General features: G+C 38.6%; 1 protein-coding gene across 2 annotated transcripts in view; it reads left to right on the top strand.

Annotated features, from left to right (window-relative positions):
* LOC120527244 (cingulin-like protein 1) overlaps positions 1–26,749 on the top strand; it is a 220,442-nt gene that overhangs the window by 58,412 nt on the left and 135,281 nt on the right. For both annotated transcript variants that reach the window (XM_039750435.1, XM_039750433.1), the window contains exon 2: positions 1,527–1,582. The gene's annotated coding sequence lies outside the window, so the exon portion shown is untranslated. The remainder of the gene's footprint in view (positions 1–1,526; positions 1,583–26,749) is intronic.

The raw sequence follows: 26,749 nt of genomic DNA, 5'->3' as shown, positions 1-26,749 counted from the left end.
AAAAAGATCAGGAGAAGAGGCATAGTCATTTAAACAAGCTAGAATCAAAACTGTGTGTTCAAAATTAGTTTTCTTTAAGCTGTGTATGTGAACCAAAAATCAAATTTGAGACAATGTGCCAAAAATTAATTAATCTGTAAACCAAGAAATGAAAATCGTTTAAAATATTAAAGTGTTAGGAGTTACTGTAATCTCTGATAAAGACAGGGAATTTTCAATGACCTTAGTTAGATCTTGTCGCTCCAATTACATCATGTACCACAAAATTCCAGGTCATTTACTAGGAAACATATAAACTAATGTCACACGGCTGTAAGAAAGCAATTATGGGTATAAAATGGTCTAATATTATTTTAATAATGTCAAAGAGAAATCAAAACAAGAATCTAACACTGTAATCAAAATCTCCATGATTAAAAACGCACACAACTTAAGAAAAAGCTAAGAAAAAAGCTAAGAAAAGTTCAAGGACATTATATAAGAAACACTATCATAACAGGTGGTTGTTCGTTACTTCCTGTTACATGAAGGCATTGATATGAAAGAAAGTGTCCTTTCTTTTTCACATGACTCTATAAATGACTATGTATTGACAACATCTCTCTCTTGGCAGAGCCAGAGTGCTTAGCACATCTATCAGATAGATGGATGGATAGATTGATAGATAGATAGATAGCGGTATTTGTCCCTGGGGTAAATGTGGCTTTTTACAGACGGTCCATAAATAATTAAATATGTGTACATACACTATGGTCTAAATACACACCACAATGACTGAAAGGAATACAATTAAAAAGGAAGAAAACTTCTGATTTGGCAGCCACAGTCCCAGTGAGGCATTATGCAGGCATTTTGCTGATGTTAGAAAGGAGCCCCTGTCATGTTTCCTGATACATTTCTGCTGAATAACTTGTTGGCTGAAAGTCTTCAGTGTTAGCTTGTCAGAGGGAGGTTGTGCAGCCCTGTTCATAATGGCCCTCAATTTTGTTTTAATTTTATGCTTTGCTACTACCTCCAGGAGTTCCAGAGTGTATCACATAACTAAGCCTGCCTAATATTGTATAAAGCAACATTTTGTTTAATTGTGTATTACTTGACAGTATTGTACTGCTGGACTCTCCTTATGTCATGTTTCATGCTGTTGACATTATGTATCAGTCTCACACTTTTTGGTTTTGCTTTTCCCTGTTATTATTATGTTTGCTTATTTAAACAGCATTTTGTTGTTGCTCTATGATTCTTTCTTCCATTTACAGCTTTGACCTCTTTCTTGAAAAGACATTTTACATCCACAGGTTGCATTGTCAATTCCATTCCATAAATAGGCACTCTTCTGTTAGCCATTAATATTTTGTATGCTGCCATCTTATTGTGTATACTCAAAACATTTTGACAGTTGTAATATTTTAATATGCAGCACCTGCACTGACAGCAGATGCTTTGTAATGTTTCTCTTTAGGCTTCTCAAGTTAACCTTTACATAGTATCTTTAGCTGAAATATTCCTTTTTTCTTTTTTTTTTTCAGTCTCAGTCAACTACATTTGGAGAGCTGGAGACTATCTTCTTAGTCACTGGTACAAGGTAAGGAAGCAACATTAAAATGACATAATGTAATGTTTATTATACCCATGCCAATTAAGGAAGGAGCACACAGTGTTTGGAACTTACTCTTGAGTGGGAACAGGCATTAAAATGGGGCTACAGATCACAAGTAGGATGGATGTCAAGAAATGTTATCTACTGCAGGATATTGCATGGAAAATATACATACCAATAGAAAGAAAATCAGAGCAAAACCAGGGGAAGGAAGAAATTCCATTAGAAGGACAGGTAGGCACTTGCTGGATTACGATGGAAACAACCTCTGATCCACAGGACGCCAATGACAGCTGGTCTTACATGAATTCAGTTCAAGAACATGCAACAGAGGGGAGCGTATGCCATAGGACACCTTATCAACAGAGGCCCCAAAACAGACTGGATGTACAAGGTGACAGAGCTGAGATTTTTAAATTGTTTTAGAGATCATTTATTTAAACTCTGAGTCCCCACACCTACTGGATAAAATTTATTACAGGCATCAAGGTTTGAATATTTGAGATCTGTGAAATATACAGTAGATTAGGTGTCCCCAATTCCGGTCCTGGAGGGCCCCAGTGGCTGCAGGTTTTCATTCTAACCCTGTTAGTGCAGCAACCTATTTTTGCTTCTAATTAACTTCTTTTCAATTAATTTTATTTGACTTGCTCTCGAAGACTCCCTTAATTGTTTATTTTTCCTAAATTAATAGCCAAACAGTAATGAGACACAAAATGAACCAAACTATGACCAGCAAACTGTGTTGATCTTACAATATCTGAAGATAAAGAAAGGTGAAGGACTCAGGAATGCTGATCTGCTCAGGCCCCCAAAACATTTTAACATTGCTCATAGAAAAGAGAAAATCAACAATTTTGGAAATGTATGCCTTTGCACAATGAGGGCAGCAATAAGCCATGGAATTAAAGAAAGGGTTTAATTAACATCAAGACTCAACGCCTAATTAAGCAACTGGTTGGAGTTTCAGGCCCTGACTTAGTTGGTCTTCTGTTGGCTCACTCACTTCACATTTCATATCTGTTTGGGTGCCATTTAAGGAAAGAAATGAAACAGTTCATAGGAACGATAAAGAAATTCAGGGGAACAAATCTTAAAAAAACTAATCAATTAAAATGAAAGGAAAAAGGAGTTAATTAGCAGCAAAAGCAGTTCACTAATTAAGAAAAGGGTTGAAGTGAAAACCTGTAGCCACTGGAGTTGGTGACCCCTGCAGTAGATGTATCCCCATCGTTTGTCAAAGTAGTAGAATTGCAAAATTTTTCAGTTTGTATGTTGGGGAAACAGTGCTTAAGTTGTTCTTCCTCATCAGTCTCTGCTAGTGTTATGTAGCAGTAGCAGTGTAATGTATGTTAGAATTTTGACAAAGTAAAACTTTTAAAAGTTTTTTTTGTTAGTTCAAACTCAAAATTTAGTTTTATTTTTCAGTTACTTTTGCTTATGTATTAACTGGGTTTCCCAGTGTTCCCTGGATTTTATTTCAGAATATCTCTAGGGCTCTACGGATTCCATTTTAACTTTTTCATTTTCTGATTTTTGGTTTCTTCTGTAAATCAGATTTTTATGCTTGTATGTTTTTATCTTCTGTTGTTTAAAATTTATAGTATATGTTCAAAAAGAAAAGATAAAAATAGTTAACTTTATTTTATTTTTAAATTGCTTCACTAAAGTTGCATGTAAAAAAACCTATAAAAGTGGAAAACAATTAGTGTTGAAAAATTCAACCTTAATTATCCTAAATATCTCACATAAACTTATAGGATTATATTAACACTAGTTGTGATACCTATAGGTTGAATTATGAGTAATCAACATAGACCTCATTGTTAACATTTGCAGTGCACCATGCAAAACACATGTCTCCATCCTATGCTATTTGGTATGAAATTCATAAAAGTAATGTTAATGTCTGTCATACACCATCTATTGGAATGACAAATGCAATGCATTTTATTAGTATGTTTGTGATGAGCGATCTTTTGAAATCCATCCATCCATCCATCCTCTTCCGCTTATCTGAGATCGGGTCGCGGGGGCAGCAGCTTCAGCAGAGATGCCCAGACTTCCCTCTCCCCGGCCACTTCTTCTAGCTCTTCCAGGGGAATCCCGAAGCGTTCCCAGGCCTGCCGGGAGACATAGTCCCTCCAGCGTGTCCTGGGTCTTCCCTGGGACCTCCTCCCGGTTAGACGTGCCCAGAACACCTCACCAGGGAGGCGTCCAGGAGGCATCCTGATCAGATGCCCGAGCCACCTCATCTGACTCCTCTCGATGCGGAGGAGCAGCGGCTCTACTCTGAGCCCCTCCCGGATGACTGAGCTTCTCACCCTATCTTTAAGGGAAAGCCCAGACACCCTGCGGAGGAAACTCATTTCAGCCGCTTCTTTTCGCGATCTCGTTCTTTCGGTCACTACCCATAGCTCATGACCATAGGTGAGGGTAGGAGCGTAGATCAACTGGTAAATTGAGAGCTTTGCCTTACGGCTCAGCTCCTTTTTCACCACGACAGACCGATGCAGAGCCCGCATCACTGCGGATGCCGCACCGATCCGCCTGTCGATCTCACGCTCCATTCTTCCCTCACTCGTGAACAAGACCCCGAGATACTTGAACTCCTCCACTTGGGGCAGGATCTCTCCCCCAACCCTGAGAGGGCACTCCACCCTTTTCCGGCTGAGGACCATGCTCTCGAATTTGGAGGTGCTGATTCTCATCCCAGCCGCTTCACACTCAGCTGCGAACCGATCCAGAGAGCTGAAGATCACGGCCTGATGAAGCAAACAGGACAACATCATCTGCAAAAAGCAGTGACCCAATCCTGAGCCCACCAAACCGGATCCCCTCACTGAGCCAAGAAATTCTGTCCATAAAAGTTATGAACAGAATCGTTGACAAAAGGCAGCCCTGGCTGAGTCCAAGTCTTACCAGAAACAGGTTCGACTTACTGCCGCCAATGCGGACCAAGCTCTGACACCAGTTGTACGGGAGCCAAACGGCCCTTATCAGGGGGTCCGGTACCCCATACTCTCGGAGCACCCCCCACAAGATTCCCAGAGGGTCACGGTCAAACGTCTTTTCCAACTCCATAAAACATATGTAGACTGGTTGGGCAAACTCCCATGCACCCTTCAGGACCCTGCCAAGGGTGCAGAGCTGGTCCACTGTTCCGCGACCAGGACAAAAACCACACTGTTCTTCCTGAATCCAAGGTTCAACTATCTGACGACCCCCCTCCTCCAGGACCCCCGAATAGACTTTTCCAGGGAGGCTGAGGAGTGTGATCCCTCTGTAGCTGGAACACATTCTTCAGTCCCCTTTCTTAAAGAGGGGGACCACAACCCCAGTCTGCCAATCCAGAGGCACTGTCTCTGATGTCCATGCGATGTTGCAGAGACATGTCAACCAAGACAGTCCTACAACATCCAGAGCCTTGAGGAACTCCGGGCGTATCTCATCTACCCCTGGGGCCCTGCCACCAAGGAGTTTTTTGACCACCTTGGTGACCTCAGTCCCAGAGATGGGGGAGCCCACTTCTGAGTCCCCAGGCTCTGCTTCCTCATTGGAAGGCATGTTAGTGGGATTGAGGAGGTCTTTGAAGTACTCCCCCCACCGACCCTCAACGTCCCGAGTCAAGGTCAGCAGTGCACCATTCCCACCATATACAGTACAATGTTGACACTGCACAGCTTCCCCCTCCTGAGACGCTGAATGGTGGACCAGAATCTCCTCGATGCCATCCGGAAGTCTTTCTCCATGGCCTCCCCAAACTCCTCCCATGCCTGAGCTTTTGCCTCAGCAACCACCGAAGCCGCATTCCGCTTGGCCTGCCTGTGCCTACTGTATTAGCTGCCTCCAGAGTCCAACAGGACAAAAGGGTCCACCAACAGGTTCTGGGATTGCCGCCATGATAGGCACCGACCACCTTACAGCCATAGCTCCGGTCAGCTGCCTCAACAATAGAGGCACAGAACATGGCCCATTCGGACTCAATGTACCCAACCTCCCTCGGGATGTGGTCATAGTTCTGCTGGAGGTGGGAGTTGAAGCTACTTCTGACAGGGGACTCTGCCAGACGTTCCCAGCAGATGCTCACAACACGTTTGGGCCTACCAGGCATGACTGGCATCCTCCCCCACCATCGAAGCCAACTCATCACCAGGTGGTGATCAGTTGACAGCTTCGCCCCTCTCTTCACCCGAGTGTCCAAGACATGTGGCCGCAAGTCCAACGATACGACCACGAAGTCAATCATTGAACTGAGGCCTAGGGTGTCCTGGTGCCAGGTGCACATATGAACTCCCCTATGCTTGAACATGGTGTTCATTCTGGACAATCCGTTGACGAGCACAGAAGTCAAATAACAAAACACCACTTGGGTTCAGATCGAGGGGGCCATTCCTCCCAATCACGCCCTTCCAGGTCTCACTGTCATTGCCCACGTGAGCACTGAAGTCTCCCAGCAGAACAAGGGAGTCCCCAGAAGGTATGCCCTCTAGCACCCCCTCCAGGGACTCCAAAAAGGTTGAGTACTTCAAACTGCTGTTCGGCACATACGCACAAACAACAGTTAGGACCCGTTCCCCCACCTGAAGGCAGAGGGAGGCTACCCTCTCGTCTGCTGGGGTAAACCCCAATGAACAGGCTCCAAGTTGGGGGGCAATAAGTATGCCCACACCCGCTCTGCGCCTCTCACTGGGGGCAACTCCAGAGTGGTAGAGAGTCCAGCCCCTCTCAAGGAGATTGGTTCCAGAGTCTAAGCTGTGAGTCGAGGTGAGCCCGACTATATCTAGCTGGAACCTCTCGACCTCGCGCACTAGCTCAGGCTCCTTCCCCTTCAGAGAGGTGACATTCCATGTCCCAAGAGCCGGCTTCTGTAGCTGAGGATTGGATTTGCCAAGGTCCCCGCCTTCAGCCACCACCCAACTCACACTGCACCCAACCTCCTTGGCCCCTCCTACAGGCACTTGTCATTGAGCCCCACCTCTAGGCCTGGCTCCAGAGGGGGGCCCTGATGACATGCGTCCGGGCGAGGAAAAATGCAGTCCAAAGTTTTTATTCTTCATGGGAGGTTTACTGAACCGCTCTTGGTCTCATCCCTCACCTAGGACCAGTTTGCCTTGGGTGACACTACCAGGTGCATAAAGCCTCGGACAGCAGAACTCCTGGGATCATTGGGACACGCAAACCCCTCCACCATGATAAGTTGGCGGTTCGATGAGGGGATCTTTTGAAATGACAGAGACAATACAACTAGACAGATGCACAGACAGACACACAGAAACATATTGTTTTATTAAGATAGATAAATGTTTCATTAATTAAAATTAAAGTGAACTTGCAAAACTAAATAAATGTCAGCGTTTTGAGCTCTACCAAAAGTCCTTATTTAAATTGAAATTATGTAAAAATAAAAATGCTTATTTTCCCTATCTCTGCCATCTTGGGGACAGGTCTGCATTGATACACAATAGTACTTTATATTTTTTTCATGAGTAACCTTCTATTTTCAGATGCAGGCTGCTCTCATTTTTAGTACTGCACCAACATGCTTAAAATATTTCAATAAAAATGGATGGAGTTTCTTCATCTTTTCAAGTGGAACATTGAATTCAACACAAACAGCAACAAATCTTCCATAAGCTTGCAACTGAAATGACAAGCTATTAGTGCACCTGTGATTGTGCAAAATTTGCCTGACCCTGCCTCCATTCATTGTGTCTAAGATATGCCTGAGATTTAAGGTTGTCATTGCATGCAATCTTACTGGTCCACTCAATGATTGTTGGCAGGCTTTGTAAAATATCTGATCATCTGATTCATAGTACTCACCAGGGTACTGCTCAACCCCAACTTTGGCTGTCAGTGTTAAATGTTTCATCTTTTGACAGCTTAGATATTTCTGCTGCCGGGTTCTTCAACATGTTGTTATTTTTCTGAAGGAATTAAAACAAAACTGATATCTGCTTTGCTCATGCTTGACTTGTGAACTGTGATTTGATACACTTAACTATGAAAACTATGCTACTTTCGTGCTCAATGTGATTTAATGCACTTAGCCACATCAGTGAAGTAGAAGTCTTTTTTTTCTTTTATTTCGATGTTTGATAAATTGTTTATTTATTTAATATAGCAAAACAGGATTAACCTTGCTATTCTGTACAATTTCATTTTTATATGGAAATTCTGTTTTTAAGTATGAATTCTGTAATTTCTTCTTTGTCAACTTTAGATATTACATTACATAAATCTGAGGAAATGACAAAGTTGCTTTTGTGAGAAGCAGTTTAACTGGAGATATCTGTCTGAAAAGCATAAACTTACAAGCAGCCACTTGGATTGGAAGGTAAAATTTGATAGGATGGGAGGAACCTGTATTATAAAATCAGATTCTTCTTTATCACATCTCAAGAAGTTTGTGGCTACTTGTTTGCCCCTGAGTCGCCTGATTATAACCAGCAGAGTACCTGAGCAGAGTACAAATAAGATACAGAACCAATGCCCAGGCAGATATCAGTGGTGGTGTATTGGTGACAAATAATGCTTATGACTCCTACATTGCAATAAATAACTCCAGAGTCAATATGATCCCACCATGGGCCCATGACAAATATAGTTAGGGAATCAAACACTCAAGTTTTCTAACTCACTGCTTCAAAACCAAGCATGCTAACCGTTATGCTACTATTACAACTTAAGTGGCACCATTTCTCATATCGATAGATTTCCATGCTTCTTCCAAAAAGTTTTTTTATTATAATAGTTGAGATCATTACTGCAATAGTTTCAGTGGACATCCTTTATTCAACAAACCTAGGGGAGTCCTGCTATATGAAAAGTCCGAGTTCACTATGAGATATACTGAAAAAAATATAATTTCGGGCTTATAAAGGCAGATATGATTTGCATAACATAGCTGTAAAACATATCCTTCTACACCAATAAATATTAAGGTAATAGTTTAGTCTATCACACACTCTATACTTTGTATGAATATGACAGGTGCCATAATACCTGGATAGATTAACGCCCTTAATGTTATATGTTACTCGGGCTGCGAAAACTGTGCTAAAAGCATTAGTCCCGAGTGTCACTCGGGCAACTGTACAGATGTGTGTTATGTAAGCGTTAGAACCGAGAATCACGCGGGCTATAAAAAGTACTGTCAGTGCTGCCATCCTTTGGAGAAATTATGTCTGAATGTAGGTTTTCACTAATTATGAAATATCTGCACTTTAACAACAATGAAGACTTTGATGAAAATACCCATCCAGCACCCAAAATGAAGACAATGTGGAAAATATACCAGGGGCCTCATGCATAACGCCATGGGTAGAATTTGCACTATAACATGATGTAAGCACAAAAGCCAAAATGTGCTTATGCACAGAAAAATCCAGATGCAGGAATCTGTGCGTACTCCAACTTCCATGTTCTTCCGCTACATAAATCCCGGTCAGCGTGAAAAGTAACGCTCGTGCACGCGCTTGCTGTCCAGCCCCAAATCCTCTCAGAATTATGCCTCTTTTAATATGCAAGTCAATATAAATAGCCCTTAAGCTCAGCGTTCTGTGAAAAGACAATGGAAAAAGCACGGGGGAAAATATAAGAATTTCAGCGAATACCAAGTGGAGGCAAAGGAAAAACATACTATTTGTTGATTTAAACAGTGGTATAATCAACAAAAGGAAGTTGATCGAGTGACATAGCGTGTTGGAGAAACTCGAAAGCTCAAGTTCACAAAGTTGCAGAGTGCCAAAATAAAAAAGAAGTCACATATCAAAGTCGCCGTGAAAAGGAGAGTCATAGCCCACCGTCTGAGTGTCATATGAAAGCTTATTAGGGTACAGATAAAAAAAAATAGGCGCACAGTGGGAAAAAAGCACAAAATGTCAACTTTAATCTCGAAATTTCCACTTTAATCACGTAGTTTATTTTGTCATTAAAGTAGAACATCATAAACTTCATCTTAAAATCATTTAATTTACTAGTTTCTCAAATCTCATCGTAACTAAACTAGCATGTTAAATGCTTTGTTTTGTATTTGATCTTCTATGTGCTCTATGTGTGTGAATCAATATGTGCTTCCGTTCTTTCTCTTTCTCTAACAGGACACAGAATCCATTACATTCGTGATATTACAGCTCTCTGAATAATTAAAATACTGAGATGTATACGTGATATCATTTTCATGATGATTAGAATGAAAGCTTGTAATTAAACATCGGATCACGATGGCGCAGTGATTGTTCATGTCTCACACAAGATGCTGCTGCGCCATGCGTGACCTTCGATGAAATAATTTATTGTAGCAGTACTGTATCTTTCAAGCGTACTAACCTCCAATTCCTGTCCTTCCTTTTCTTTCCCCAAATACCCAATCGCCACACAATCAGCTCTGTAATAGACGTTAAGCCATCTGTAAGCTTACAACGACGATTCTTCAAAACTTTTAAGGAACATTGAAATATCTTCATAGTACGTGTTTAATTATTCTATCCTTCTATCCTTCCAGTGTCACGCCAGCCTGAGTATATATACAGCGTGAGGCAGGAACAATACGTGAACTTGCCTCATGAACCGTGTCCTCACATGTTTAATCATTAACAATACAGATTATTTAAATGAAGTTAAAGTTTTATCTGTATAATATAATCATCATGTTTTGCTGCATTTCATCTTAAAAATGATATCGTCATCATATGTAAATACGCGCTTTATAAAGTGGTGCAGATTATGCAATATTATAACTGCACTGTAACTGCAAGTTTACAGTGGGGTAATTGTACTTATAAGTACAAACAGTTCTACAAGGAGCAATTGATTGAGTGCATTTATAGTTCTTGGGATGAAACTGTTTCTGAACCACAAGGTCTGTACAGGAAAGGCTTTGAAACATTTTGCCATGGCTGAGGCAGCGTGTGCTTGATGCTGTGTACCGATAATTCTCTTTCCGATCAACTGCTGCTGTGATTCCCCACTCAGATACAGTGATAAAAATACTCTGAGTGGTGCAGTGAGAGTAATATGGAAAAAGATGATCCGCTGTGGCAACCCTTAATGGGAGCAGCTGAAAGAAGAAGAAGAAGGTGTAGTGAGAGTAACAAAGCTAAAGCAGTTATGGTATTTGGAATAATATGGCTATTCCCTGGACCATTACATTGTTACAGGTTAATTACATTTAGATGCATTACACTAGTAAATAATATGCAGTTAATTTCAGTGTATTTATAAAGCCACGTCAGGAATAACCACACAGGAACAGCAGCACTGCTTTGATGCTGGGAGCCTCCAGTCTGCAAAACCGAGCGGAGAACTTGCGTACGACAGGGTATGATGTACCATGGAAATGTGCGTGGCTTCACGCCAAGTGTAGGTTTTCTACATCGCGATTTGAACGTGGAAACATTCTTACGCAACATTTCTGTGCATACGCACCGTTTATACATGAGGCCCCTGGTAATTATAGTATAATTTGGAAGCATTTACATTTCGAACTGCGCTAACTGCAACGGCGAAAGTGTCATGGCTTATAATGGCAGACTGTCATGGATGCAGTACATCGCTTCAAAAAGACCCAGATTTGGCATAATGCTTTTCGAGCTTTGTGAATCTGAAACAGGATATATTTGGATTTCGGTTCTGCACTCAGGGAAAGGGACAATGTTTCATGCGAAATACAATTAGTAAGTCATTGCTATGTCATTGGTGCTGGCTTTGATATATGCTCTGCTGGATCAGGGTTACTGTGTAACCATGGACAATTTTGTACTTTGACAACTTGTTTCAAAGAAAGACTTATGCATATGGAACAGTTTGTCCTAACCATCATGATATGCCTGAAGACTTTGGCAGAGCTAAATTACACTGAGGTGTGCTAGTAACTTGGCAAATGGGTAAAGTGCTTATGCTGAAATGGAAGGATAAGAAAGTTGTTTGTCTTCTTGGCACTGTACATAATGCAGCTACAGTCACTGTACAGGCAAAAGGCAACAAGCAGGTTAAGGGCTCATTTATACTTCACGCTCAGAACGCGTACGCGGACACATCATGGCTGCCACGCGTTCTCAGCGTTCATTTGATGCATCCTCTGAGCAGATCCTCCGAAATTAACGCGACGCATGCATGAGTTGCAGTACCAGCAAATAGTCGGGGGGCGCAGTGTGATTAAAGTTAGAATGTTATGTCACTGCTTATTTGTTTTCAATCCTATTTTTTATAAAAAATGATATATGTGTATGGAATGATTACAATAAAATCAATAAAATTAAAATAAATGTTAAAAAAAAGAGTCTCTGTATACTATTTACATGTAACAGAAAGCCTCTATGTGGATCCTACGGGATCGATGTGTGCACTTTGATGTGTGATCAATTGTTTGATGTGGTGAAGCAATATGCCGACATATAGATGCATCCGTGATACTTTTAGATTCAAGTGTTGTATATTCCTGATTGTAATGACACAATACATTTTAAAAGTCTCACATACCATCTTTTGTGCCATCTTTTTTTTGCAACTTCACAACAGCAACATAATGTACAGCGCTGTATTTGAGCCACAGAGAAAAAAATTAAGGACATGGTGAAAACGTGTATTTTGTGATTAAAGTGGAAATTTCGGCTTTAATCTCAAAATGTCCACTTAAACCTCATAGTTTACTTTATCATTAAAGCAGAACGCCGTAAACGTCATTCCAGTTTTTAATCGCTACGATCTTCTTGGACCTGACAGCAGCGAAAAGCAGCAGTAGATCACCACACAGATCACATTAAATGTATAATATTCCAGCTCTCTGCAAATTTAGAATCTTTAGATTTATACTTGATATCACTTTCATGATGAAATGCATTAAAGTATGTATGTTACATTTTACAGATAAATCATTAATTTCGTTAAAATAATGAATACTGTTTGTTAATAATTACACACATGGGGGTGACACAGTGGCGATGCGGTAGCGTGCAGAGGGCATGCTCAAAAATGTGTGTAATGCCACGAAAAGTGCCTGCTGACACTTTAGTATGCAAGCAATGGTATGTGCATTCTTGCTCCAATGTAGAAGGGAGCTGCGTTTACCTCTGTTACAGTGCGTCTATGTGAAAACAGCAGTGTCAGATGCGGGGGTGGGGTGTGTTTGGGCTCGTGAACGCGGCTGAGATAATAAAACTGACTAAAAAAAAAAATAACAAAGCTAACATTTACAAGTATCATAAATTACACTGGCTGTTACAGACTGAAATCAAATGTATGTTTTTATTCTAAAATAGTAAGACTAAGAGCAGTTTACTTTTCAAAACGGAGTGGTGCAGGATCAAACTCGCAACCTTTTGATTCCCAGTTGCCAGCTGAGTCTATTGCGCCATGGAGGCAATCATAATAAACGGGTGTCAATGTCACATGTTAAGGCGGCTTTTTGTTTCTGCAGTTATATTTTTGAATAAAAGCGCAATTGTTGTGTTAGATTTGTACCTTTTGTGAAAGTATTTCTTTGATACTTCAGGCTTCATACATTATATAGTTTATGCCTACATTTTGTCATCTACTACTAGAATATAAAAAACGTTTCTGTTTTAACAATGTGTTTACACAGATTACTGTAGAAACGGAACAGACATGAAATGTGTGTGTTCCAAACAACAATCTATTATTTCCACTCTAAAACTCCACTTCACTCTCAGAAAATCAATCAAGGCATGAGCTGAGAGAAGTTTGTGCACGTTCTAAGTCGGTGGGGGGATGGAATAGCCGGCATCTTGCAGCCTGATTTTTTTTGTCTGACAGTGATACAGTGGAACCTCGGTTCACGACCATAATCCGTTCCAGACCGTATGAACTGTATGTAAATATGTATTTTTTAAGTTTTTAAGCACAAATATAGCTAACTATACCATAGAAAGCACAGCGTAATAGTAAACTAAATGTAAAAACATTGACTAACACTAAGAAAACCTTGAACAATAGAGAAAACTAACACTGCAAGAATTTGAGCCTTATGATCCGCTCGCTAAAAACTCTTTTTTTAATGAGTTTTAAGCACAGGGGAAAAAATTAACATTTGAAAAATCTGTAATTTAATAAACAACCAAGAAAAGTAACATTGCAACAATGCACGCGCATGCCTGCGTGTGTGTCTCTTAAGCGCACGCCACTGTGTCTGTGTGTGTGTCTGTCTGTCTCGCGCCTGTGTGTCTGTCTGTCTCGCATGCCTGTTTGTCTGGCGTGTGCGTGTGTGTGTGTGTGTCTGTGACTTGTGTGTGTGTGTGTGACTCGTGTGTGTATGTGACTCGTGTGTGCGTGTGTGTGTGACTCGTGTGCGCCCGTGTGTGTGTCTGTCTCTCTCTGCACAGGGAATGCACAGGAAGAGACTGAACACGTGCTGTGTGGCCCCACACATGCGCACTTCTCCAGAAGACACACACACACACACGGACTGTGCGCGCCTGTGTGTGTGCGTGACTCGTGCGCGCCTGTGTGTGTGCGTGACTCGCGCGCGCCTCTGTGTGTGCGTGACTCGTGCATACCTCTGTGTGTGTGTGTGTGACTCGCGCGCGCCTGTGTGTGTATCTCTCTGCACAAGGAATGCACAGGAAGAGACTTAACACGTGCTGTGTGGCCCCGCGCATGTGCGCTTCACCAGAAGACACACACACGGACACTGGACACACACAAGGGTTTTATTAAAGAGGATTATGCTTTTTAGATTTAATAAAAATGTAATTTTTCATGCCAAAAAAAAAAATTCAATGCTTCTTACATGTTTTTCTGGAATAAAATTCAATGCTCAGGAGGTTAAATTTATTTGGCAAAACTTCCTTTCATTGAATATATACTACTGTTAATGAAAGAGTTAGAATATACTGTAATATGATCTTATCATCTCTATGACGGTTTGTTTTATAGAAGGGTTTGCAGACTAATGCATAAAGATAAAATAATGAAACTTTTCTTTATGCTGTCCTGCTTTCCCTCAGGGTGCAAGGCAAAAACTGGCTTGTGTTGAGAGGTACCTGAGGCTTGAAAAATAGAGCTGTGCATGAAGACCAAACAAGCGTAAAGTTTACTTTAAGAAAACAGGGATGTTTCAATATTTGTGTAAAGAAAGTGTTGCATAATATATTAGCTGTAACTTAATTTGTATGTGCATATATTGCCCTTGGTTCTTGGTGTATTAAAAGAATGAAAAACGAGTATATCAAATAATGATGCAACTATAGATGATTTTCCAAATATGTTTAGGGTGTTGTACCGTGTTAGCCATTGTGAATGTAGTGAGAAGTCAAGCAAAATGACACCTTTTATTGGCCAATAAAAGGTGTCATTTTGCTTAACTTCTCACTACAAATATACTTAAAAAAAAACAAAAAAACACCTTCCCACTGGTGTCCACTTCATAAACCAAGACACCAAAAAAGAAGTAGGTATGGAGGGGAATGGAAAAAATGGCCCACACATACCACATTGGACAGTGCACTATGAAAAAGAGTGATAATAGCCCATGTCTTCCTGAAGCTTATTTTGCATAGTCAAAATGGAAGGCTTGTTTATATGGGATTTACAAAACAAGAACCAGGTCATCAAATGATTACTTCTAGGCTGAAGGTGTAACAAGGCCAGCATTTTCCAGCGGGAGGCTAATAGCAGCTTAGCTTTTATGGTAGGAGCTGTAAGAAGTCTGTGCTAGGAGAGAGAAAAAGAGTATCATCTTCCTTGTTGTGCTTGATAGCCCCTGTTATAGTTTGATCTCACGGTTCTGGCCTTTGCATTTCCCGACCATAGCTACTTCTCGTTATCATCTTCTGCTATCTTTTCAGTATTCACAGTAATCTGTAGATACCTTAATGTGCCCCTAATAAATGTACTTCACTGGTATTCAAAAGAGTATGATCAAAATTAAAGCACAGACAAATATCAAATACGTAACATGAAAATACAAAATAATATCAAATATGACGACAAACGAGGCCTGGTTGTAAATCCATAAGGTGGCATCTCTGAATATAGGATATAATCTGTAGGCAAATTTAAATTGTATGTGCTGGCATTCTTAGTAACAAATTTTGATACTTTGAAAGATGGTGTATCAACATTGTGCTTTTGCCCCCTACTATCAGAGTCTTGTACCATGCGACATGGATCAGGAAAATAAATAATATGGGGGTGTTGCAAAGATGTGTTGCCGTTTGAAAAATGGCTTGGTGATTTTTTTGAAATTCTGTTCTTTGCCTGTCTTGGGTTCGTTTTTTGCCTCCTGCCTAGTTCTAGGTGCTACAGTTAAAATACCCTCATCGGCACGTCAGTTTCCCTCCAATTTCAGAATTTCCCCCACTCTGAAAATGAAATAAAAGAAATCTTTGAAGTATTGTTTAATCAACACTATTTAAAAAAAATGGAACATTGTGCTATTGAAAAGAAAGGTTTTATCCCTTGTGCAAGTAAAATTATGTTTCCAAAGCTGGTTAGTGAACTAGCTATGGCTACAGGTTATTTTAAATTATTCTGATGAAATATCCCTTCCAACTTTCAATGTACATTCCTGCATAGCATCTGCAACAGAATGCCATATTTTTGCACTACATGATAGATATTCACAAATGATGGACATCTTTCGTTATCCTAAACAAGTTAAAATATTTGACTTGATACACAATCATGCTGAAAAAAATCTCAGTGAATGTATTCTTTAACGATATTAAACTTGAATAAACTTACTGAATATAAATCTCTCATTGGAAAAAACACTCAAAACATGTAAAGGGTATGTTCTGTGATTAAAAATTGAACAGCAAAGTAGTGTTTATTACAAAATATAATATGTAATCACTTTTTCATTTACAAACCAAAAATTTTAGAAAAGCAAAAGTAATTGATTAAAATGATAAAGCCACTACATATAAACTCTTGTTTGTACTCTGTTTACTGCTGAGTCTCTGCCAACACTTTGATGGTTTGGGAGTTCTCATTACAAATGGAAACTGTTATACTGAAATATATTAAAAAAAAAAAAAAAAAGATTCAAAACTAATTTTATGAAGCTAAGCTGACAACTTCACGGACCTCTAATACCAGCCTTAGATGTATGTTTGTGCTCGGCTGGAACTCTGACTCTTTTTAAAAAAGTTAGAAAAATTAACACCAGTTGCTCAGACTGGAGCAGAATGCGCATGCCACTCTGAGACAGCTCATCAATGCCAAACCACTACAGCTCCAACCAATAATATATGAGGTTTGAGGTGAGTGGACAGAACAGTGACAGATGGCTGTTCACTACGTTGGTTATTTGTAGAGGATGGTTTCATCGAGCATTTGGAGGTGGGAAAAACTTGGCAGGCATTGAAGCCTATTTCCATAGGATTGGAATTCACTTCAAAACACAAGAACCCTCTTATTTAAAACAAAAAAAATACACATGTTATAGTTTTCCCCATATATTTCACCCCATGAACCTGTTCCACCTATTATTCACCCCAATACCCCAATTTCCCTGCTAAAAATTGGGAGAGTACCCCTGACCAGGCAACTCTGTTAGTCACCAATACATTTGACAGTTTTGTTTAGAACAACTGAACTTTTGACTGTTGCTTCGACCCCGTTTGTGTGTATTTTCCCTATTGGTTTTTATTGCCTTTTGGATTATGGATGTAAATATAGTAAAATACATCTTTTAACCTATCTGCTGTACCTTCTGTCTTCCCAGCTCTGTACCCTTACTTAAGTTTGTGCTCCCAGACACACTTCACTGAGTTGTACACCATGTTGCAATCCATTTGCTTGACCAGTGCAAATTGTCTGGTCTCCTGGCAAAACCAAATATCTGTAAAATGAATTAGTACTACAAGCAAATAAGTCATTATATCATCTTGTGCAATTGAATAACACTAACTTTCTTTAAACTCCCAAAGAAATTTATAGGTTTTTTTTGGTATAATTTTGTAAAATAGTTTAACCCAAAGTAGCTTACAAATTGCACATGTTTGAGTGTACTAAAAGTGGCAGCAGCTTGATGAAAATGTGCCGGATGACTGGGTGGAAATGTATGTCATTGTAATATGTTTGAATTAAAAAGAGAAGAGAATTACCCCACATTCTCAAAATTATACCAACGTTACATTTATGGGCATTTTTAATTCCTCTAATCTAAGTATACTTGTCACTGTGCATTTAGAAAATACATGCTGCATGTTTCTTGGTCTGCTTTTTAAGCATGAACCCGATACCAACGGGTCATCAAAAATGTACACATAAGTAAGACAGTCAAGCCGAGCTGTTTAAGGCATTTGTCAGGATTCTAACAACAGCATTTTCAGCTATTTGGTGTTAGTTAAAAATGGGTAGGATATTAACAAGGCTATCGCAGAATTCACAAGCACATATTAGAGTAAAGTTTAAGTAACAAGAAGCAAGACATCTTTATCTCTGCAGACACTTTTAATTTATGATTTCTCATGTTCTTGAGGGTTTTATTTTAATTCAATAGAGCCACCTCCAGAGAGGATATAATGAGTGAGTACAAAATAAGCTGAGCACCAGAGGGCTAGAACAAGATGATGGGAACGCTTTTTTGATCACAAATGTCCCGAAAGTTTCTGGCCCCAGTTCAACTTGAAAAGCACAGCATATTTGAACAATTCAGACACATCATGCTTAGGAATGCAGCCATGTGTTTTGCATCACTATAAACTTATGAAGTTAAAAATGATTTCTTTACTTGGATACTGAGGTTGACAGCCCAGTCAGCATTAAGTTTATGTGAAATGATCATTTCCCTTGTTGGTCTTCCAACATTTGCTTCCTAGATGGTTGAATGAGATGAAAGAAATGGATCAATCATTCACCTGAAGTACTTTCTTTGCAAATAAAAACATGTTCTCATATGCTTAATGAAGCTGCTCTGTTTCTCCACTTCTGGGGTTTTTCTATTTGAAAAATAACATTCAAACATTTTTCTTGTTTCCCATTGTTGCCATTTTAGACTAATTTACTTTAGGATGTTTGTAATAAAACTGCATAGTTGTAGGCTGGTTGGGCAGTGAATTCATCAAAGTCTTACAGTTTACAAAGGCTGCATCCATCCATCTTCTAACCCAATTATGCCATTCAAGATCATGGGTAGCTGGAGCCCATCCCAGAAACACCAGGTACAAGGCAGGAACTGATCCTGGAAGGGACAGCAAGTCACAGCAGAACACACTCATTCGTTTTTTACAGCCACATTCTTAATTTAATATCAGTCTTGCTGTTAATTGAACTCCTTACTTAGATTGCTCTACCTCAAAAAAAGAATGATGTGATGTAATGATGTGATGTTTTGACATTCAGATTGGCACTTTATGCTCCTGTGAATATTAGTATACAGGAGTCTTAAATCTATGCCTTTCCATTTTAAATAACTGCTTTGTAGTTTTTTTTAAATTAAATTACATTTTAATAAACCAGAAGGTAATTAAACATGACTCAGAAAATAAAATGGGGAACCATAGAACCTGTAAGTGTTTCCAGCATACTTTTGATAACATATTTGTAAAAAATCCATAAAAAGATAACACGGTGATTGTAATCCTCCCCATCTCATATTGTTGACTTTTTACAGAAAAGTTTAGGAAGAAGGAATTTCTAGCACAGATGAATACCAACAGATATTGGAAAAACAATATTGAATTAAATAAAAAACATTTTTTAACCTAGAAATTGTTCGGAAAAAAATACAGTGAATAATCGATTAATAGATAGATTCATTTAGCCCTGCAAGCTTGCTTGTTTACCAAGGTTTTCCAAAATAATTTAAAGTTCTACTCTCTGTCTAATACTCAGCAATTTCTCCTGTCATTCTAGGTGCCTTTTCTGGATTTGGTGTTGAATTTAAATTTGATGTATAATGCATTTTTAAAATATTTTTTTTTTTGCATTTTACCATCATGCTATTTGTTTTTTCTATGGCCGCCACCATTTTTTATGGACGCCATCATGATGCAGGTCTGGTTGCCAGTGTTTAAAAGGTCGCTTTGGTGGCCGATAACAAACAACAGATAATACCAGATAACAAAATTAGCAGATAACAAATCTATTTTGCAATTATTTCAGGTCATTCCTGGTTCATAAACTGTTTCACATGTCCATTGCTTTTTATTTTTAATTGCATTTTGGCTTTGAAGAAAGATCAGTTTGATTTATGGTTTTGACTTTGACTTTTTTCTTTGACTTGCATGTCTTCCACTCATTTCATCCCTCATACTGTCTCTTTTGAGTCAGTAAATATTCCATTGCTTTTTGTGAGATGAAACACTATCCGACATTTGTACGAAATTTACCCTTACCAATTTTCCAAATCTGAACAGGTAATCTCCCCCTATCTCTCCAATACACTGGCCTCCCAGCCAGGTAAAGGGTTCATACCATTCCTGTGGGCACACTAGTGTACCTTTTCCAAGATGGCATCTATGTGTCTTCTGGCTAAGGTAGGGAATACCCTGCCATTCTTCATGGCCATTGAGTACGGTAGCCTCCTGGGCAAGTACAGGATCATACACCTTCTCGGTCAGGATGCCAGTCCCTGCCAGTCATCCATCACTATACTGTATATATACTATATATATATATATATATATTCATAATGATTAGGCCAATCATTTTTGGTAAAATTCAAATAATCCAATATAGTAGCTTTGCTGCATCACCTGAAATTGTTATATTTAATTCTATACCGGTATATTTTGCTGTAATTTAGAAAGAATAATATATTTCTTTTAAAGGTTAGGGACCCAATTTGTTACTGTAAGCTTGTATTTTTAACAGCTTCAATGTATTTTTTTTCTTTACACTTTCCAGCTGCTGTATTACAATATTATACTTCTGTCACAGCACTACAATTCCCATCATGCCCTGCAGGTGTCCACATAATTACTGAGGTCCTGGGATGCTGTAATCTAATGGATGGGAGATAAACATATTTTGAATTATGAGTCTTCCCCCACTGCTTCTTTGTTTTGTCCTCCTTTCTGAATGAGGTTCCTATACCGATCCCGGACGGGATGCCAGTCCATTGCTGTCCTTCTTTTCCAGCTTCTGTTCTTGGAAAGGGTCCTTCTTTTCTGCTGGTCGGGTTGTTGGATAATCCTGCCTGGCACTTACAATATATATACATACACACATTTTTTCCTTTCTGTGGGTTTTTCTGAAAGGTTTCATACTGGGAACATAACTATGCAAGTGGCCTTATACACAGTATTTGTTTATAACAGATACAGAAACACTGTATGGCATTTTCTAGTATTTGTATCAAAAGGTCTTTTGTTAAGAGATTGGAAATCACTGTTATTTCGACTTACATTAAAAAAATAAAGAATTAATTTAAAATCCTGGCTAATAATGTAAAATATTTGGTAGTCAAACTACTTGGATTTTAATATTTGTTAAGAACAAATCAAGTACTGTACAACGAATTCTCAGTTTCTCTTAGGTATGTAGAATTTGGCATGTGAAGTCTTTGTTAGGCATAATTGGAATTTAAATGATATTACAGTTCTGTAATTTGCATTAAATCTGGAAGCGGTTTAAGTGTTTTTTATTTTTTAATGATGTTTATTTTTTATGTTTTGCTTTAATGTGATAAGTACATTAATATAAAAACAGTGTGCCATTTAATAGTTAATGTCTTTGATCTGTGTTTACTCTAATTATCTTTCCTACAAGAAAAAAATGCAGACTAAGACTCATTTTATGAGAGAAACAAAATTCCATAATATAAGGATGAGATGTGTAAAAGTCTCCCATGAATAATTCTAATTATAGCATGTTACAACAAAGTGTTTCTGTGAGTTCTACAGCTTATTTGTCTGTCAGAGTTTGACTTCATCTTTAATGATTATATTCAGAATGGATTTGGGGCTGAATCACGTTGTACTCAGCAAACAATGCAACTTATTTATTTTTTATTTTAAAAAAGACTTTAGCCTCCATGCAAGGTTGATTCCTGGGTTGCGATCATTGCTTCAGGGGTGGACTCTACTTCCTGCTTCCCTATTAATTCATCAAGTGAATGTAGAAAATGGATGGATGACTTAGCCTGCTCTAAATCCTGCTTGATCATTACAAAACAAGCCTTAATAAAAATCAAAATCTGAATCCAGCAATCCTTTTCTTGTACCAATTTTTAAGTGTTACAGAATAATTATACTGAGCTGTAGCTTATACCAGTAGTAAAGAATGCAAGGAAAGATATCACAGTTCTGTAGCTTGTGAAATCAAAAATCCCTTGGTTGCATGGCAGCACATCACTGAGTACACTGCCCACACAACCACACCAAGCCAATAAAACACAGGCGCACATATCTTTAAAATTTGAGAAGAAACAAAAGTGCCTAGTGAAAATTTGCACAAATGCTGAGAGAATGAGAATGACCTCATACAATTAAGCAGTAGTGATGAGCGAACCCTGCTGAATTCACATTGCCTTGAGGTCGGTGAAACTGCAGAAATTTTCTGGAAGGTTGCCAATCTCTGGGTAACGTATGAAGTCAACGGGAAAGTAGAAATTGAACTAGTCTTGACTAGATTATCATTGTGCAGTGGTCTTTTAAGTGCACATGAGGGCTTGGGAAGTGTCTGCCAAATATGCTGGACTGATTATTGTGGCCAAAAATCTGACTTGAGCTGTGAGGAGGCAGTGCTAACCACTGTGCTACCATGCCTCCCTGAGAAAAACTTAACAGAAATGATTATCGGGACAGTAGAATTTCTTGCAGAATTCAATAAGGCGTGCCCCCCAACAGGTTTGATAGCAGGTACTCGCCTCTTTTGAACTAACAACTACAGTTTTTTTTTTTCCCAATGCTTTTGCTCATTCACTGCCACTGCTACCAAATAAGCACAACAATAAAGCATGTGGATTTTTCACTCCCTCCTGTTTGCTTTCTGGGTAAAATCGTTAAAGAAGCAGGCTCACACTTTACACACAGATCTCAGTCCATATATAAAGTCCATATTAAAAGACATTACCTTCAAGACATGAATGTCCCAGCACATTTCTAGTTTCCTACTGTGTGCTTGTTTTATGATTAATAAATTTGCAAGTTTTCCCCTAACTTGTATTACACTGCCAGAAATCAGCATTATATACTCCGAGGACTGTCCCATCCATCATTGTTTGCTACAGCTCTGTGATGTTACACTGGCCTTGGAAAGCATCATAGGATGCTAGAAAAAAAAAAAAAAACGTTCGCCTAAGCTTGCTGCTCAATGACTTTCCAGGAAAATATTTAGTTAACAAGGCCACTGGAGAGCACTGCTTAATCACTGCGAAAAATGCTTTAGCAAATTTTGCCGATCATGAGTAATAACCAGGTATCCAACCTGGGTCCATGCAACTGTAAAAAAAGCAATGCTAACCACTCTGCCAACTTGCGATATTGAATAAAATATTTGTTCTAAATAGTGGGTTGAAAAGTTTTTTTATTCTTTTTTTCATAACTATTATAAAAGTTTATCTGTTTGTTTCTTTTTGCCCAGTTTTTCAGCTTAGGCTCATAGGGCCCTTCGGGGTGCAGTTGGGAAAAAGCACATGCTTGGCCTGGATGGGAGGCTGACTTACAGGTGGTACTCAAATACGCACACATACACACACTGGACAAGGTAGTGACAACAGGAACATAGATGCAGAAGAGGCTCATTCGACATGAACCTGTGTCCAAACTTTGGAAGACAGCAAAATAATACTCAACTGTAGAGATGAGTGCACTAAATCTGCTTTTAGATGTGGTGAATTTTTGAGCCTAAAGTGCAGAATTAAAATCACATGTAAACTTGAGCTTTTTGTGCAATAAAAACAGTAAATCTGTCAATGACACAAGAATAAAAGCATTATTTCACTAAATTACAAAAAGTTAGTATACAGGTGTTATTCATATAAAACCATGATTATATACTATAAATATTCATGTAAATCAATTTTTACTTTGTCATTTTGTATTTTTTAAATGAGAGAGGTGTCTTTTGTGAGTATTTTTTCCTTACAGTTAATTCATTTCTTTTTTATGTTTTGTTCTTTTTATTTATAAAAAATGTGCTTTTTTTGTACAAATATTTAAAAGAAATCCGCAACAAATTAAACTAATAAAGTGGGAAAAAAATGGAAAAGAAGTGACTTACATTTCCAACACATGATTTAAATGAGTATTCTGTGAAGCAATAAAGTAAATGAGTTCAAAAAATAACCACAAGACACAATAATGCCTGTCTTTGTCACTCACTTATCAAGCTTAGATTGCCAACAACCTTGAGGGAAATTTTATAATCTGTTTCATTTCTTAACCAGCTCTGGCTTGCCCAGTTTTGTTTTTATACAGAAACATTGGTTTCATTTTGACTCATGGCAGTTAACCCATTTAGTATCCATTCTAAAATACAGCAATTGTACAGTAAGTGAATGTTTAGGCGAATCCAGGAGTCTGCTATTCCATATTCAGGAAAAAAGTAAACGAACTAACGTAAGTAAAGTAGGTTGCACATCCACTTGTTCACCTTTTTGTCTCTCAGGTTTTTGATGTTTCTTCCATTGCTCATCTAACTTCTCACTTTCATTTTTCAGTTTGGCCACATACAGTATGTGTCTGTGAAAGATGATTTTTTGAAATAAAAATTTAATTGGCATGTCTTCTACACACATTGATATATTACTAAACTTTAGCTTTCTCATCTATCAGCCTTCATCCGACAACTTTTTGTAACCTGGCCCATGTGTATAAATTATCTAAACGTGTTAATTGCTCCTCAAGCCAAGTGAAAACGCCCCACCATCATTAAGCTCATCTTCTTGGAAAATGAATTGTTCTTAGTATTGCAGGAAATCTTATTCCAATTTTCTTGTCATGTACAGATTTTCAAATAATGCATTTAAAGCTAGTGTTTACTGTACTTCTGATAAGTCCAGTGAGCTTCATATAAAGTGTGTGAGTGCATAAGTGATTCCAAGACATATCCAAAATGTCCCTCACTCATAGTCAGAAGCTCTGCTGGCCAAGCTGTTTTTACATTTAATATCTCATTTAATATGTAATTCTGTGTTTAGACACCTACAGTTACATTTTGTCTAAATTCTAACAACTCTGATTTTCTTATCAAATTGAAAGTAACAGACAGCTTGGGCATTGGGCTCAAGTTGTAAACCAGTCCAGACTGGGCTCAAGTCATTCACCCAGACATCCACACGAACTAATTTAGTGTTGATAGTTAAGATAACGTGCACGTCTTTGGGATGTGTAAGGAAATGGGAACATCCAGGAACAACCTAAAGCTGAAAGCTACTACATTACACAGGAGGGGATGTTAAACTTGATGACTGCAATGCTGCTGTCGTCACAAGAGGATGTCTTATTACATGACTGGGAATTGCAGAATATGCCAAATTAGATGACTTTCCAGCACACTTTTACAAATCCAACACATCACAGCCAAAAACATGTTGCCCAAAAGAGCTGGGGCCCATACTAAAGCTTTATAGATTCAGTGAGTTCAAATACAATAGTGGGCCTTTTTGGTTTTTTTTTTTTGCCATGTGCCATCGGACAGGTGAATCTTTCGCCTGTTTGTCAGGTTTAAAACAGCTGCGTTCCTTATTCCTCATATCTGCATTATATGCATTGTACTACTGGGTAAGTGCTCATTAGTTGTGGTGCTCATTAGTAGTGTGATGTAGTGTTTAACGTTTTGGACTTCAAACCCTGAGGTTGTGGGTTCAAATATTGCTACTGACACTGTGTGACCTTGAACAAGTCACTTGACCTGCCTATGCTGCAATTGGAAAACGAAAAGAAATGAAACCAATTCTATTATAAATGTTGTAAGTCGCCTTAGATAAAAGCATCAGCCACATATGTAAATGTACTCTGACATACACACACACACCTTCCCCAATGATTTAAAAAGGGCAAGTTGCTGCCTTTATGGACTGACTTGCTGCGTTTGTTCAACCACACGACTGTTATTACAGGAGGTTGCTGGCACTGCCTCTGACTCTACATTAGAAAACCGCTGGAAAAGTCATCTAACATGACAAAGCACTAAGCAGACAACAAGAACATGCAAATAGTGTCCAGACTTGGAATGTGACCCCAAGATTCTGAAACTTCTAAGCATTAAACTTTGTGTCACTATGATAGCAAAATGCAAGTTGCAGGTACAATATCTCATTTTAGTAGTCTAAGTTGGAGGACCTTTTTTGTTTAATCATGGCAGTTAGTTTAGTGTAATTAGTGTAATTTAGAGTTTCAGTAATTTGAAATAAAAATATTACAAAATATAATTTCAGCATAGATTTTATTATTCACTAAAATGACAGAATAAGTCAGAATATTTTTGCAAGGTACTGTAGAAACCATTAATGTGCTGGGTGGTGCACATAAAGTAGCATACAAATCATGGGATACACATGGACATGGCCATTGTGATTAACCACCTTGTGGTAATCATTTCATCGGTTAATGAGGATTTCTTTCCATTTGGTTTCCAGTATTGACAAGAAAGTGTGGTATGGGCCGAAGGTTTTTGGTACCAGTGGTATGCAGTTTTTTTTCACCAATTCTTGAATTGTTTGTTTTCACTTCCATTGAGATAACATTTCACAAATCCCCAACAAGTCAATTTGAAATTGCCTGCACATACATACAACTCCACGATTTAATTTTGCTGTTCCAATTACTAGGCTATTCCTTCTGTCTAACAAGGACACAGATAACAAAACTAAAAAAAAACAACATAAAATCTCTGTAATTCTCACTAGCTTTATTCCCTGATTAGATTTTCTACTGTTAAAATTAGTGAAAGGCTAATTACTAGTGTTGACTGGTGAAATTCGTCAAAACATTTTACACAGTGAATATGCTGTTTTCACTGGTTTCCATGTTCGTTGAATATTTGCCTAGGTATTCAATGTGTAGCTGGCTTAGAAAAACTTTATTCCCCAGCTCCCATGATGCTTTGCAAGATCTTAATGGCATCATGGAGATGTAGCAGCCAATGTTAGATGGGCAGATAAATTAGCGGAATACAGTACATTTAAAATTAAAATGAGCATTCTTGTGTCTTCCATGTAGCTTTTTTTTTGTATGGACTTATATGTTATCGATGTATAATACGTGAGCCTAAACCTTTAATGGTATTACCCAG

The sequence above is a fragment of the Polypterus senegalus genome, chromosome 4, assembly GCF_016835505.1.
Source record: "Polypterus senegalus isolate Bchr_013 chromosome 4, ASM1683550v1, whole genome shotgun sequence".
NCBI lineage: Eukaryota > Metazoa > Chordata > Cladistia > Polypteriformes > Polypteridae > Polypterus > Polypterus senegalus.
This window is presented reverse-complemented; position numbering and strand designations above follow the sequence as displayed.